The sequence below is a fragment of the Barbus barbus genome (genome assembly GCF_936440315.1).
Source record: "Barbus barbus genome assembly, chromosome: 12".
Lineage (NCBI taxonomy): Eukaryota > Metazoa > Chordata > Actinopteri > Cypriniformes > Cyprinidae > Barbus > Barbus barbus.
The window spans coordinates 4,833,587-4,851,176 of NC_136740.1; the positions used below are offsets into that span (position 1 = coordinate 4,833,587).

Below are 17,590 nucleotides of genomic sequence, written 5' to 3' on the forward strand. Positions count from 1 at the left end.
AACCTTCAGCCTGACCTACCGCCGTGTACGCCTTAACCACCAAAGCTGAAGAAGTCTGAAGAGGCTTGGTGGGTAATACCGGTAAAACCGTTTCAGAACGTGCCTCCGTCCCCAAAGAGTGAGCACTAGATCTGGCAGGGGAAGAAGGAGAAAAGGACGTGCCCGTCTCCAATCTTTCTGTCAGATCCATCTGCGATCCTCACGATCCCCTCGAGAGCTGTCTGAGCATGCTCCGCTCCCAGACAAGCAACACACAAACAGTGACGTCAGCCGGGATTCCCTCGGACGGATTACACACAAGTTTCAGAGTGTGGGAACACGGGGGCTTTCCCAAAGCGTTCCGATGCAGCTCGAGTTCCCGAAGGTGAACAGCCGAACACACACACGACTCACTTGAGCTTCTTCTTTTTTTCAAGCGCGCTCTGCCTTAAAGGGGCAGGCGCCAGAAATATATTTCTAACAAACATGTAGAAAACTTCGCATGAAAATACATAGAAATTCTACTGAATAGATTCATCAACATTTCTTCTTTTTTTTTTTATATTAACCTGTTAACCTTCAACCCCATTTAGGGCCTCGCAGGTGAAAATAACCTACCTGAATTAAAATGGTAACAGTTTGTGACAAAGTGTGCTACACAAACAAATTAGGTATCTTTGGAAAGAAGAGACTCTGGGCTTTACTATCTATCATCCAGAGTTGATAATGCTCAAAAAGATAAAAAGTTATAGACACTGACGTGCCTTGAAAAATATTTTTCCACACTGAATGTTTTTTTATTTCATATACAAATACATGAAATAAGTCCTGGAGCAATCCAGAAAAGTAATGGATCGAAAGCCATGTGTCTCATCAGTTCATATTTCAAATTTGAAGAAGATACCATGAAAAATGAGATTCCTGCAATATTTTTTCTGAAACTATTTATAGTCCCCCCACCCCCCTGTTTGAGGAAAAATAACCACCAAATGGATTGCAGAATTATACAAGCTATTTTAGTCATTATACATGTTCCTGCATAGTTTTTCAATTATAAAATAATAGACAGATTTATTTGAGCACTAAAAAATACAAAAATAATTATTTGAGTAATAAAAAAGGAAAAAAAATAGAAAAAAATGCTTTGTATATAGTATGTATACTGAAGTATTCTTCGTTATTCGTTATTACAATGATAAATATCACTGCCAGACGTGAAGTGATATTGCCAGACATGGTCATAGAGTCAGTAAACACACGCTGATGTGCTTCCATTCAGATTATAATCAAACAGATGGGCCATATAATCAATAATAGCTGATCAATGAATCACAATGATAGCCGTCATAGAGTCGCTAATAAACACGCTGATGTGCGTCCATACATATTATAATCATGCAGACACGGCCACATTCCCCACACAATACACACACACACATATAAAAAATGTAGAAGAAAAAAAACAGTTTTTTATGGATAAAGCAGATCGCTAAGTTATGCCCCGCTCAGATGACAGCGTGCGTCACAGAAGCGTCACTGCCGGCAGGAGGGAGCGCCAAATTCAAATAATCTATATTCCGCTTTTCTGAGACTTTTTTTTCCGTAGACGGTCTCATTATGTTTGTAAGACCGTATTCTACAAAATCGTTTTGTTTTTTTACCACCAAGACGCTGTTTTTGAGCGTAATTTATTCCATAACGGACGCGAACAATAACTCTCTGAAGAAATGAAACGTAAACAAAGGAATATTCATCCTTATTACAACGTTATTGTTTCGCTGGACTAAAAGTGCTCGCTGGGATGTTTTTCTGTGGACCCTTACCTCTCTAACTAAACTGGGATTTCAGCAGTGGACGCGTTTGTGGCTCGTTATTACAATGATAAAGGTACGTACGGCTTTTTTACTCTGCGTGTTTGGATGTGTACTGCTTACACAAATGTAGCAAATTTGTGCCACTCATTCCTTATAAGCTTTCCATCGAAAAACAGCGATCTGTCGTCGATGCTTGAGGCTTAGACCCTCAGAATGATATAGAGTTTGACAAGATTAACTTTGTCCCGTTTCATTTATTCTATTAGAAAACAATGACACATGCAAACAAAGAGCGTTCAGTGCGAGGTCGCTCTGGTGCAGGCTAACAGGTTAACCATGAATTGACCAAATGTAAAATAAAATAATGAATTCAACATAAGGTTACAGTCTTCCCCTGCTTAAAAAAGAAATGTCCTCGTTTCTCAAATAATGCTGACTCATTCACATAGCAACACAACTAATGTGACAGAACATAGCATAAGTGCAGTATTGCATCAAAATTTGTGCATAATATTGCAATATACCAAATTACTCCATAAACAACCTTATAACACATTGTTCATATACTGTATCTCACTCCTATAACACAACACCGTTTGAAAACGTATGTGCATTACACAGTACAGTGAAAGCACCATGAACAGCCAACCAATATGTACATTACTCATCAACAAACAAGATCTTTTCAGGTTTTTAACCATGCGGCCACTACAGCTTAGTTGAGATGCATCTGCTAAAGGCAATATGGCCCTGTCCGGGGCCTTAGAGGGTCCAGGGGGACCACTGAGACTTGGCACAATGTCAAGTTCAGACAACAAAGCAGTTGGATTTGAACATTCAGTTCTTGCATCAGTAGATGTCTGTTTTACAGTTAGGTTAGGCACATACGGTTGTGTAGACGGTCAAAAGGGTAAAGCACCTGACAATGCAGTGAAGGGAACTGAAGAAGGGACCTCAGCACTACTAACCACAGGAGGCTCAGAGCCTGGAGTGAAAGTGGCAGGCAAATCCATTGAAGCAACCTTGTAAGGTTTTGTGATGAAACTCCCACCTTCTTGACTGTGGATTTCTTGGATCTTTAGCCTGTCATCTTTGTCCATTCTCCTCAGAATTTTGCATTGTCCTCTCCATTTAGGAGCCAGTTTATTCTGCTTTTGAGCTGGGTCATCCAAAAATACAAAGTCACTAACTGTACTGAACGCAGTTTTCTTCCTATCATTGGGGTCTAGCTCAACTTGCCAGTATCCACTGGACAAATCCATTGTGCTAAACCAGTGTGCACTTGCCAAGCTATCTAAAGCCTCTGAGGCTCGAGGTAAGGGGTTTAAGTGTTTTATGGTGATTGCATTAAGCTTTCTGAAATCAATGCAGAATCTGTAACTGCCATCTCTCTTCTTCACTAAGAAAACAGGGACTGCAACTTTCCTCAATTACATCATGGGAAAGGAGCTCCTGGACTTGCCTGTCTATCTCAGCTCGAATGCGTGGTGATGTTCTGTAAGCCCTCTGCCTAACTGTCTGTGCATCCCCTGTACAGATGGTATGCTTGACTAAATCGGTACGACCATAGTCGTAATCATCTGCACTTAAAACATCTGGGTACTTGGAAATCAGAGACTCTTGCTGAGTCTGTTTTTCTGTGTTTAGTGCAGACTGACTGAGGTCTACTTTGGGTTTTGGACAGGGCTCCATTTGAGTCTGTATTTGAGCTACTGTGGGTTCCAGCATTGTGAATTTTTCACCTGGTTGAGTGACTAAGGAATGAAACTCACCTAGCCTTGTGCCACAGGGAACATGGCAATCCTCATTTGTTGGATTCATGGCTCGAACACAAGTCACACCTGCTTTTACAGATGTTACTTTACGTGCTACAAAAAGACCAGGTACTGACTGAATTTCAAGGTCTAAAAGTCCAACATAATTGCATTTGAACTCTTTTTCCCCGATATTGCCCTGAATTTACGCCAAATGTACATCTGTGACCTGGCAGGGCTCAGAATGGGCTCTAAAGTCACAGCATTACTTCTAAGAGGGACTAATTCTTGTGAACAAGATAGGAACAGTCCAGTTCCACAATTTTAAACGATTCTCTCTGAGGTCAATTGCAGCATGATGACTGCTAAGAAAATCTCACCCAAGGATAACTGGCTGTGTAGCATTCCTAACTACCTAAACAACATGTGAGAACACTTCCTCACCTAGCCTAATAGTAATAGGCAACATACCCAGAGTGTCAAGATAGTCACCAGTCACTGATTTTGCCAAGAGAAAGGATTTCTGAATAGGCTTTTTTAAGAGAGAAGGAATTGACATTCTCAGTGTTTCGCTAATCAAAGATATTTCTGAACCTATGTCCACAAATGCTTGTATGGCAATGTTCTCAATGATAGTACACACATAAGGTGTAGGAGTGACAGGAATTACCAGTTCAGTTTGTTTGGACCCACTCAGAGGCTTAGCAGATACCTGGCCCATAGTACCTGCTACCAGCCATTTCCCTGAAGGACAACATCCTCATCCACGAAACTGACATGATGATCACCAGGCAAGGGTAGATTGTCAGTAGAAGATGGTATACCACATCTATCACCAGAGAACTCGTTGGAGGGCCATTCTGTCGTATGACGGTCCTGATGATGGAAAGCCTGATACACCATAGCTGAAAGCAATTCACTGGGTAAGGTCGTAGATGAATTCGGTGACAGGCCAGTCTTTTGACTGAGAAGAGGTAGAGGTGCTAGTCTGAGAACTTATTGTGCCCATTCCCACTTAAAAGCAATGGCTAAGGCTTCCTCTAAGCTAGTAGCACCATTTTCATGACATTTTGCTTGGAGAAAAGTGTCAAGATCAGCTACGAAACTGTCTAAATATTTCCATGGCAATGGCAGACTGCCCATAATTTGGAAATGCTTCCAAAACCAGTCTTGTGATCTCAGCTGCAAATACTTCCAAAGGTTCTTTGGGCATACGTGGTCGGGCATTCACAAAGTTTGAAAATGGAGCAAAAATTGTTTCCTCCCAAAAACATAATTTAATGCAACAACACAGTTCATAGTTCTGTTGTATGTCAGGAGACAGGGAGAGCCAGTAAGTTAAGCATCTCCACTCAAAATGGCAGTCAAATCTTGTGTTTGTGCATCCGGACAGGCCTTAACTGCAAGCTCTAAATGGGCTTCCCATAAAGAAAAAGAGTCTTTATCCCTACCGTCTCCATGAAAACATGGTGGAAGATCAACTTTAAAGTGCGCAATCTTGTAGTGCGATTTTCAGAAGTCGCGTCCGCGCTGTATTCTGCTGTAGGTGCAGATTCATCATCATAATCATTCTCATTAGGGGACGAAGTACATGCGAGAAGCACATGAGAATCGGTAGACACTGGCTGCATCTGAAAACTGAAAAATGCTTCCTTCAGAGGACACATTCCAAGGTAGGAAGCCATCTAGGCACATCCGAATCCAACGTTAGCTTCACTCCCTGTCTCATGAGATACCTTCATCTGATCGATTTTTGAAGGCAGCATAGATGTATCCTTCGCTGCCATTGATATCCCATAATCCTGTACGTTCCATTCCGTGACGGTTGAGCTAAAAAATAAAGATGGCATCTGAAAGTTGCATTTGGTGGTTAGTTTGTGTGTAAATGTATATTTCTGATTAACTTTTTGCACTTTTGGGCCCGGTTTCACAGACGGGGCTTAGAATAAGCCAGGAGTAGGCCTTAATGTGTACTAGTTAAACTGGGGCATTTAAGTACCTTTCATGAACGTGCCTTAAAATAGGTTTAGTTAGTCGGAGACTACGGAGTCCTGGGGTAAATTAAGTAAGCTTAAATGAGAACACCTGGGATAGGCCTGATTAAGTTGAGTATAAGCTCATGCCGTTGGTCTGATTGTGCTCATAAAAACCTGGAATGGACTAGGAAACATTATTATCGGTGTACATTTTGACACAAAGCAATGGCAGAAGCAAAAATAATTTGTTAAAAAAACTTCAGTGAGTATGAAAAAACACAACTGAAACAAATTTTGACAAACTATCCAGTTATTGAAAGTAAAATCCACACTACTGCTAGTGAGCAAAAAAAAGAGTGTTTGGAATGCAATTTGCAATGAATTCAATGTAAATGAAAATGCAACCACAAGAACAATACAACTTCAGGTGAGATTTCTTCATTATTATCAATACACATTTCTCATATTCATATTTTTGGGAACATTTATAATGAATGATATTTGCCTGTATAGACTTTGTGGAAGAACCTTAAACTGGCTTTTGACAGAATGCAGAGATCAGAAGACAGTGATTTACTACTGGTGGTGGACCAACAAATAAAGACAAAACTGATGAATTGAGCGACTTGCTGTCTGGAATAATACAGCACTAGCAACCTCTGGATTGTATACCAGATGATGATCACTTGAACAGTTCAGATAAAGAACTGAGCACAAATGGTATGTTAGAAAGAAATTGGTTTCTACCTTTGGTACATATATTCCACTCTGTCAATCTTTATTTTTCTTTCATTCTTTCATTCACAAGGATCATGCGAATTTGTTTGTGCGTCTGTGTTTTTTTCCCCACAGAAGAAAAAAATCTGTACAGGTTGGAAGAGCCAGAGCACAGTTTGTGTATGCCTTCCACATCTGCTGCAGCAACCCTGAGAAAAGATGCTGCCACCACCTTTCAGCAGAAAACAAGCAAGATGACCATCCATGAAAAGTTAGCCAGAGAATTATGAGGAAAAAATTAAATATCTGAAGGAAGAACATGAAATGAAAATGAGAAATCTAGTGAAGTGACATACTGCTAAGAATGGTGACCCATACTCGGAATTCGTGCTCTGCATTTAACCCATCCAATGTGCACACACACAGCAGTGAACACACACACACCGTGAACACACGCCCGGAGCAGTGGGCAGCCATTTATGCTGCGGCAGCAGTTGGGGGTTCGGTGCCTTGCTCAAGGGCACCTCAGTCGTGGTATTGAGGGTGGAGAGAGCGCTGGACATTCACTCCCCCCACCTACAATCCCTGCCGGCCCGAGACTCGAACCTGCAACCTTTGGATTACAAGTCCGACTCTCTAACCATTAGGCCACGACTTCCCCAAAGGATGAATTGGATATGAAGTTGGAAGAAAGAGGTATGATCCAAAAAAGATACAGTAAGGAGGCAATTGGGATTACCAGCCATGGTGAACAATATGATGTATCAAAAATAAACAATAATAAAAATAAACCTTTTGTCATTTAGATATTCATGAGTGAGTGTAAATGACCACAAACTACATTTTCAACCAGTATTGGTGTAGTAACTTTTTAATTTTGCTGCACACTATTTTAATTTTGTACAGAAGATTATCAAGGCAAAATAAGTCATAATGAATACATTCCATATTTAAATACATCTTATCTAGCTGAAGTGCTGCAATGTGAAAGCAACTCTGTGTGCAAGTCCTCGTTGGTCATTGGCTGCCTCAGTCATGGACACATCTGTTTTATCGTCATCTTCCATTGGAGGGTCAGGACAGCAGCACTGCTTCAGGTAGTTGTGCAGCACCGCTGTAGCAATGATGATTTTGCAGCATCTCCTTGGCCTGAAGTGAAGTGTATTGCGTAAACACTGGAATCGATTTTTCCATATTCCAAACATGCGTTAAACCACGCCTCTTGTTCGGATTTGAGCTCTGTTGAATCTTTGCTGCTCAGCTGTGGTGGGATTTATGTATAAAGCGAATAAAAAAATTACTCTGACCATATCCACTTTCACCAAGTAGAAGTCCACTATGCTGTCCTCTCTGAAACTGAGCACATAATGAAGAGTTGAGAAAAAACTTGAATCGTGAGTTGAACCTTTCCAACGTGCAAACAATGTTTGCAAACTCTAAATTAGGTGTGCATACACCCTGAACGTTGATAGAAAACCAGTTCTTACGGTTCCTGTACTCCTCAGCATCAGGGGTTGATGGACACTTGATGGGAACATGACATCCATCTATACAACCAATGACACCTGGGAAGTGCCCATATTCATAGAATTGCACTTTATATTTGGCTTGGTCAGCAGCATCAGGAAAGTTTATGTAAAGACTCCTCAGTTCACAAATGGCTCTCCTGACTTTGTGAACTATTCTACACATAAAAAAAAACTCAATGTGCGCAGAACTTGGAGAGAACTGGGTAAAGGCCTTCCTCTCAGAGACAGACAGGAAAGTCTAGGCTCAAGCAAAGATATTATCCCCAATGCATTTTCTTTGTACATACGAAAGCGGTCATGAAAAGCTGTCAAAAAAGTAATGTAATAGATCGCTCCTATCCACAAGTACTCTGGTTGGTCTTTGTTGTGCATGTTGGTTTTCATTTAGATATCCCAAATATTCCATGCTCCCTCACAAACAGTACTAAGCAGGAGTTAAACCTTTTGCAACAATTTGTATCGTAAAAAGCGCTATAGAAATAAACTTGAACCTGCCTCTTTGAAGGATTAATTTAAGATTCAATTTAGTCATAGACTAGCTATAATCCTTCCTCATTCCTTTGTTTAATCCAGAACAGGCTAAATCTATGACTATTTTAATATATATCTGTGCAAGTTGTTTTGAGTTAAGACAGCTCAAGTGGGCAGTTTAGTCTGGTACTAGGCTTAAACCCTGTCTGTGAAACCAGGCCTTGATGTTATTTCTAGCGAGAAATTGGTATTAAAGTAATTATCGCCAAATCTCTTTCTAATTAGATCATTAAACCATTACACTGCCTCAGAAGCCTGTCCAAAATCAGTTCTGTGAGGTGCCTTCGTGCAACAACGCTGCCTGCAAGGTCATTGCCTCAAAAGGCAGTGAGGGAGCAAGTCAGCTGCCTAAGTTTTCGAATGCAGCTATTTTCACTGCGTAGTTGCTGTTTAACTTGTAACGAAGCGAGTGGTAAAGTCATCCACTTCAATTAAACTGATGACTGGTTACTGTGCACTCACCAGAACGCTTCACGGTGCATTAAAAAATGTGCCGTCTAAATTGAATGCTTTAGCCGAGACACTTCCAGAAACTCTCTTTCGCTCTGCACGTGTCAATTTGAGACTTGTTAAAGATTTAAATCCCTGCCACCAAGATGCTCCTCTGTCGGTCAAGGATTATGGAAAGTGAAATTTATAGTTGACATTAGCATTCTGCCAATTAAAACAAAGGATGTATTCTCTAGACTCAACTCATGGGTTGCACACAACAGACATGCCAGTGTAAGAGCTAAGATTCATTGACAGCCCAAACGATCCCTCATTAGTCTCAGTGTTTGTGATGATTTTTGATGGACTGCCTCATTTAACTTTTAATAATAACCATAATTTAGGGGTATAACAGATCTTGTGCTTTATTTTAAGCATACTTTCCTGCTATCCATCTTCTGATAGCATGAGGCTGTCATTGATTTGTATTCCAATTTTTATTCCAATACACATTTTTTTACTTGAGAAAGAGTACTCATCCCTGAGGATAAAACATAATCCTCTTCTGTCACTGTTTCTTTCAGCAAAATGGATGTTCAACGGGAGACAGAGAATTTATGAATGAATTAGGATGAATAGTTGACATCAGAAAAGGGAAAGCCAGTGGAGATATTTTGCCTAACACAGTCTGGTTGAAAACTTTGCATGAATTATGTAAATTGTCAAGGTTTTAATTAGGAAATTCCCAATTTTTTTTAGGTTGTAGCTAATATATATATGGAAGCCCGTTGCTGGATAAAGAATTAAATATACATGCATATATATATATATATATATATATATAAACTTGCTAAATACAACTACTACTGCTAAAATTACAAGATATAAACTCACAAATCTGATGAAAATAATATTTTTTTTTCATTTCTGACAATATATTTTGCAATTCAGATTTCACATTCCAATAAAACAGATCTGAAACCCATTTTTGGGTCAAAACTCCCCAGGTAAGACCAATATATTATTTTAATATGCACATATACAGAAAAGCAAAACAACATTAGCTACTATGTGGCAGTTACACAACACATGTGAACCTGACATGTGAACAGTCAGATATGCATTTATGCATTCATAACCTGAATTAATGGCTCTAGGTAAATATGCCAATAAATTCACTGTGGCCCAACACACAATTCTTGAGAAATAAAATAAAAAATGAATAAAAAAATCCAGTCTCCCATTCCCACCTTTTTATCTCGCACAAAAGGACTCTTTTAATATTCAGGCAATTTAAAAATATCAGATTCTTCCAGGAGGCACAGGCAGGTTGAATCCTTATCGCAGCATAAGAACATTATAGCTCTATATTCACCCCAGAAGCCATGTCAAAGGATCCAAACATGCACACAGATACATACAGTATACACAGTAAACACACATTACACCATTAGAATAGGCAACTTTTTAAAAATTTTTGAGCGGAAAAAAAGAAAGTACGAAACTCACCTGTACACAACTCATTCCCACAATGCTGGGTTGTTGTGGAAGGTTGCCAGGGTGTTTCTATGCAGTTTGCATGGCAGGTGTTTTGAATGTTTTGTTTTTAACATGGTTTCTTACAAGCTATATATCCCTCCACCTATTTTTATGCACATTTTAATTATGGTAACAAATTTACCAAATGGGGATCACCATTGGAACAGACGGCATTGATACCAGACCCACTCACAACCCAGTGCCCAGTCAAAACCAGCTAGACTGCAATGATTGACAGCATGAGCCCACCGCAGGCAGCGAGAGGGACTCTGCCATGACATTCGAGGCAGCACCAATGGTATTGACCAAGTTGAACATCGCCACGGAGAATAATGTATGACCAGGTGTGCTCTCCTCCGATTCTGCTGGTTCCATCTAGTCTCTCTCCCACCTCTTCTCCAAACCACTACTAACTTGTATGCATGCTCAGTCTATCTCTGCAGTCCCTTCTCCAGTCTCCAGCCATTCCTGCCACCCAGTCATTGTCAACTCCTATCAGTCCCTTAGTACCTCCTCAGCTTCCTCTCAGTGGTGTGGATACACCTTGGGACTGCTGGAAGTGACCATCAGGCATTCGGGCTCGCTCAGGCTGCCGGCTCCACCTGGGCCAGACATCGAACCGACTTCACCACGGACCTGTGGGCAAGCTCTCTGGCTACACGGTGGGCCCCATCTCCAACATTGCCATTACCTACAGTTGTCTCCATGGTGTCATCTGTTTATCTTCTTCTATGGCTCCTCCCTCCAGCGCCGCCTCCTGGATACCCTGTTCAGGGCCATCCACTGAATCTCTCCACCACCTGGACCACCTCTCCTGGTTCTTCATTCTCCAGCTCCAATTCCACTCAGTTTGGACCTTGTTTCAGTTTGAACTTTTCCATGTTGAATTTGTTGTCATGGTTGTTGATTTGATTCTGTCATTCAGTTTAGTTGTGTGTCAATTACCCTTGTTTGCATGTGTACTTAAGTTGCTCTGTTTCTGTTTGTTGTTGTCGGGTCTCATCCGGGTTAGACGTGTTGTAGTAGATCTCTCTCTCTCTATGTAGATTATTTATCTGTGGATTTATTAAAGACTGCCTTTTGCCTTCCTTGTTGTGTTCATGTTGGTTCTACAACACCATTTTGTGACAATAGCAGTATTGTTTTCAAAAAGTTTGCATAAATGAACACCCAAAACAAATAAGAAGTTTTCTATTTTAAGTTGCACTTTAGTTCGGAGACCAATTCTCACTGCAAAATTTACTTTTCAAGTTGTTTGAACATAAATGTGTGTTGGACGTGTGTATACACATCCATCCTATAATGATAAAAATCCACCTAGTGTTTTAAGTTTTTTTTAAATCCCTATTTTAAAATCCCCTTTCTCAAATCAGGTTGTTCTTAGGTTCCTGTCAAAATGACGTAGTTCTGTACAGACCGCTCCCACCAGAGTTGATTGACAAGAACGTCTTACCTTAGACCTGCCCTGAGTGAGCTGAGAGCTGTCCGCCATTGTGTCAGCTCCGGTGCAGGGGAAGACAAGATGTCTCAGATTAAGCGATTGAAGTGTTTAGTTGTTGGATTTAAAAATGAATATAGCAGTCATCATTTACTCCAGACATCTTAGCCGCTGAAGGCAGAGGATTAAAGTTACTTTCACTTTGAAGGGAATGCGCCGATCCCCGATCTACATACATGCATCCATGTTCGCCCAAATCATTCATAATCCAGTTTTATCTACAGAAGAAGTGAGCATAAGTATATTTTTTATTCATCTTTGCAAATTGCCTTTCCTAATAATGTGCTAGTTAGCCAGTTTCGCTGCTGAAGTTTAGTATGCTGCATAGGTATATATACCTAGATGCCTCATTATCAACTGTTTCTATGGGCCGTGATACGTAAGCCATCCGCCATTTTTGGAACGGTCTGCGAATCTTTGAGCGCATCGACTGTGTGCGTCTAGAACAGCAAGTTATATACTTGTATATCTTTGAATATTCATTGATTATTATGGTGAATGCGAGATGGCTGACATGTGAACATATCTGGAGCGGTCGAATAGGGAATCTACACATATCTATGGTCTGCTCGTCACTCCACATAAGAGAGGGGCGGAGTCAGCAGAGCTCACTAGGATTTAAAGAAACATGGACTAGATCAGAGTGCTGAAGACGGAGCTGATTTTGACGGGTTTAAAGAGGTGTCAACTACCATTGAGAATTTTTAACCAAAGTAGGTTATAGACTTTTCATTAAGACCCTTATTTGTGTAAAATGTGCATCCGATGACCCTTACTATTGATTATGATTTTTGCTTCACACTACTAATTTGCTGCTTATTGTTAAGTTTAGGTATGGGGTAGAATTAAAGGGCATCTATTATACAAAATTCACTTTTACATGTCGTTTGAACATAAATGTGTGTTGGCAGTGTGTGTACACAACCACCCTATAGATGGTTTCACTGGCAACAACATAAACATGACTGCGCATGCACGCTTTTGTGGCCCAAACTTAACTTCCGGTAGACTTGCACAAAGAATCAATCAATAACAACAGAGTCTCTCTAGAGCAGATTATTTCTGATAACAAGCTAAATAAATAAGTAACTTACATTAACTGGCAACTTATAACAATAAGTGCGTTCAACTTGAAGCAGCACTGTGCAGACTGATCGGTGTGTGACATGAAAGTACTGTAAAAGCTGTAGAGAGCAGAGAGCTGTAGAGAGCTCAAGGCTGGGACACACCAAGCCAACTTCAAAGAACTAGTGGCAACGAAAGCCGACGGTGTTGTCACCTCGCGTCGACAGCTTCGGACCAAAAAACTGCACGTGAACACAACGCACAGACTACAGCCAAACTTCAAACTAACACGTGTGTTCTGCACCTGCAAGAGAGGAATTAGCTGTCTATATTAGCCGCTATCAGTAATAAATATTTGTCTTTCAAAAGGAGAAACCAAAACAAATACATACTGTATGAGATAAATGCAAATATACAAAACGTAAACAAAGCAGCGCTTGCTAATCAGTTTGAATATCAGCAATATTGAGAACTTTCATAATTTTAAGCGGCTCATGTTGTTATGAAAGCATTCTCATATTAGAATGCTTGGGTAAGATCATGTAACATCAAAAAACAGCTTGCTGTCTTCATTTACTTTCCCATTTTCATCACTTTCGCTTTAATTCTCCTGTCGCTAAACTTAACATCCAATCAGAGTAATCTCTCACGCAGTCCGTCCCGACGCCGATTCAACATCAACTACCGCTGCCGTGAGCCCGACAAGAGCCGACGTGTGGAACACACCAAACAAACTATCCCAATTGAAGCTCACCGATGGCCCTACATTGTTTGATAGTCGACCATTGGCTTGGTGTGTCATGGGCATTATGCTTTCGAATCGCTCCACTGGTACTTTGGTGTCATACACCGATTGCAGATTATATCTTGCAGAGCTGCTTCAAGTCAAACACACCTTATGTCTTGCTTTGAACTTTAACTGTGTTTGTAGCTGGTGCCATTACTAGCCACTAGCTAGACCAATAAACAAACATAGACTGGAAATTAACTTCAGGCCAGGCGTGTGCGTCTGAAGAAATGGTCTATAGTGCTAAAAATCCTCCCCCTCCTTTTTTTTAGTCCTCATAAATCATAAGCAGTGTCTCAGAGCTTACTGATCACAGAATCAGTACAAGCCCCACCCATGAATGCTGGCGGACAAGACCACGCCCGGAGTGTGAGTTTATCTTCACGCTAGAGCATTTAAAAGCAGCATTCTGAAGAAATGTCTTCTTATTGAAGCTATAGACGTTATTCAGTACAGAGAAGTGAGTGATTTTCATCTTTTATTTATAATTTTTTTTGGGTCATATAGACAGCAGTATATGTACTCTATTACACTGCTTTCAATTAATACACAGATCTAAAATAAACATTTTTTTTTTTCTGACAGTGTTTTTGTAACTTATGTGTCTTTAACTTGTGTGTGAAAGAGAACTTAGTTTAGTACTCGCATGCCATGTGACAGCTGCTTTCTGTGCGCATGCTTCGAATGGGTGCGCTCAGAGTAGTCTAAGTTAGGAGCTGTAAAGGCATCCCTATTCTGCAAAAGGGGAGGGGAGCAGTAGCTTATTTACATTTAAAGAGACATGCAATACTGCCCTACAAAGGCAAAAGAACTTAATGGACAGTAAAAAAAAAAAAAAAAGGCAGAACACCGTATAGCTCCACGCCGGCACCGTAACTTAATTTTTACAAAGGCAGAATGTCGTAACTCAATTTGAGCATTCCAAACAAAGTGAAAGAGCGGTAACTGGTGTTATACTTTGTTCTGCCTTGGTTTCTCTGGGGCTTTTTGAAGTTACGGTTTAGACGACCCATTATTTATATAAAGACTGCAAACTACCTCTTCGGATAGTCTGAAGACTGTTCTTTTGTCACTTTAACAGACTGATAAGCTCTTCTTGCACTACACATATATCTGCACAGTTTTGTTTTATTTAACTGGTTTGCACTCTATCTATTCTGCCATGTGCCTTACTCCACTTTATTTATCTCCTTTTTTATTTTTCTACAATGTCCTCAGACTGATAAGCTCCTCTTGCTCTATATATATTCACTCTATAAGTTGCGAAGAACCAGATGAGATTTGATCCATTTGCAGCTCTTTATTAAGGATAGTCAAACAGGCAGGGTCAATCAACAACAAACTGAGCAATAGGGTCAAGGCAGAGACAGAGTCGGAAAATCAGGCAGAATGCCGAGGCAGGCAGCGAGAATCAAAGTCCAGTAAACAAAACCAAATCGGGGCAGGCAGAGAACAATCAGTAACGTGAAACAGTCCAGGGTCAAGAGGTACAACCAAAACACGGGTAGTAACGCTCAGAACTGACAGCTGGGGGCAAATCAAGACATCGCAATGAGTGCGCGTGTGAGTGCAGCTTATATGTGTGTGTGGTAATGAGGTGCAGGTGTGAGTGCAATCAGTCCCAGGTATGAGGCATTGTGGGAAATGGAGTTCAAGGGAAAACTAATATTCGGGCGATGGCTCCCTCTGGTGGTGCAAGGGAGGCGGTACAGGAACCTCCTCTGTAACACTATACATATACACATATATCTGCACAGTTTTGTTTTATTTAACTGGTTTGCACTTTATCTGCCATGTGCCTTATGCCACTTTATCTATCTCTTAATTTGTTTTTCTACAAACGTCCTCATTTGTATATCTGTATAGTTGTATGTACATATGTTTAAACTGTATTTATCTGTATTTGAACGTCTACTGTCAGTGTCTTAAATGTTAACTGTATGCACCAAGGGTCTGAGAGTAACGCAATTTCAATTCTCTGTATGTATGTGCCGTACATGTGGAATAATTGACAATAAAGCAGACTTAACCTGACTTATTTTCTCAGAAAAACAATGAAATTGACTCAAGATACTTATGCACAGGATAAAGGATGTCTTGAATGTCCCAAAAATACCAATAACTAATTTTCAACCAAAATCGAAGTTATGGTCTTTTGCCTAAATAAAACAGCGTGTTTCTGTTTCCACTCAAAATAAGTATTTTCAAAATGACATAATGAATGATTTGTGGGGGATTTTGTGCTAAAACTTAACATACACATTCTTGGGACACCTGAGACTTAAACTGCATCTTGTAAAAAGGTGCATTGTAGTTGCTCTTTAAGGGACACCTGAATATGAGTGTTTAGAGCTTACTAATACAAATAATGAGTGGTCACTAGGCTAATATAATAAGGAAACATACAAACAACACATGCCTATATCAGATACCTTTGTAACTGATTAATTATGGTCTAAATAAAAGGAAATGTCTCTATGCGTGTGTGTTTGTGTGTTGTACTTTTGGAGGTAGTCCACTGGTCATCCAGGCCATTGGTGTCTGGTATCAAGGGTCATTTAGTTCTCTGGAATTTGTTTGAAATCCGATGGAGAGAAAAAAAAAAAAAAAAAAAAATCGCACAGTGTGTGAGTCCGGCTTTAGGCTACTCATCAGAGTGATATCCTCCACTGGATCCAGCTGTGCGACGCATCGCGTTGTGTTCTTCTTCTAAGGTAAAATTCTGGGCTATTCCTCTCAGCGCGTCTTCTTCCAAAAACAAAAAGTAGCCCGGATGAAATTGTTTGTTTACACGGAGGCGATGTGGGCATTTACATGCGCGTGTGTCTCACTTGGATGTTTAGAATCTGAAAAGCGTGATCGGCACGTGGGTGTGACCACATTACATATGAGTAGAGAGAGGAAAGCTGGACATCGCGTTGGTTTTATACGGATTACTTTAACAGATAATATTTGTTTTGGTCGTGACTTACTTCATTTACAAAGTAGATATTTCATGCTTTCTATACATATATTTTTCATGTCCTTGAGGCAAGTATTCACAAATATTCCTATTGTTTTATTTACGTGTCTGTGAACAGAGGTGACAGAGTCCGAGATGGCAGAGAACACCGGACACTAAAGACAGGGAAACACAGGGCTTAAGAACTCTAGGGTAAACTAGATAATTAAACACAGCTGGGGACTAATGAACTAATAATCAACCTAAACGAGGACAGGAAAACATAGAGGGAGAAACTTGGGCAAAGAAGGCACATGGGGAGCAAAACAAAATACAAGACAGTTCACAAGTCGCTCCGGAGGCCTCAAGGGACAGGGTGACAGGACGGAAGGCCTCCAGGGTGGCACCCGTTCCAGGACCCACGGTGGAGCAGGGAGCTCGTGCGGCCATGGTGGGTTAGAAGACTTGGGAGGCTATGGCGGGTCAAGGGACTCGGGCGGCCATGGTGGGACAGGAGACTTGGGAGGCTATGGCGGATCAGCCTCCGAGGCTGCAGCCCCAGTCCCCGGCCTCTACGGCTGGAGCCATACTACTCCCCCACAACAAATACTTGGGGGAATTTACAGAGCTGAACCCGGGGACTGGAGACCTCTCTGGGCTTAACTGGGGATTAGGAGCCCTCTGTGGGCTAAACTGGAGAACAGGAGTCCTCCTAGGCTGGAGCCTGCACTGAATCAAGCTCTAGGGCTGGAGCTGATTTAGATGCGAGGATGAGGGCTGCTAGCAGTCTTTCCCTCCTCATCATCCTCTGTCGGTTCGGGGTGAACTGGACTGATGGCGGGCTTGATGTTGTGGTGGCCAGAGGGTTTGATGGTGCAGCGGCCGGCAGGTTTGAGTTAGCCACAGCCGGTGGGCTTGAATCAGCGGCAGACGGCGGGCTTGCCTGGGGAACGGCTGACGGGCTTGACTGGGGAACGGCTGACGGGCTGGATGGCGGGCTGGTTCTGGCTCGGGGCAGGACACTCTCCAGA

The 17,590-nt window shown here is 41.1% G+C and overlaps 1 pseudogene across 1 annotated transcript; it reads right to left on the bottom strand.

Moving 5' to 3' along the window:
* Positions 1 to 7,205: 7,205 nt before the first annotated feature.
* Positions 7,206 to 8,175, bottom strand: LOC306878009 (putative nuclease HARBI1; annotated as a pseudogene). The gene has a single exon. The product of its transcript is annotated as a putative nuclease HARBI1 (transcript).
* Positions 8,176 to 17,590: the final 9,415 nt, after the last annotated feature.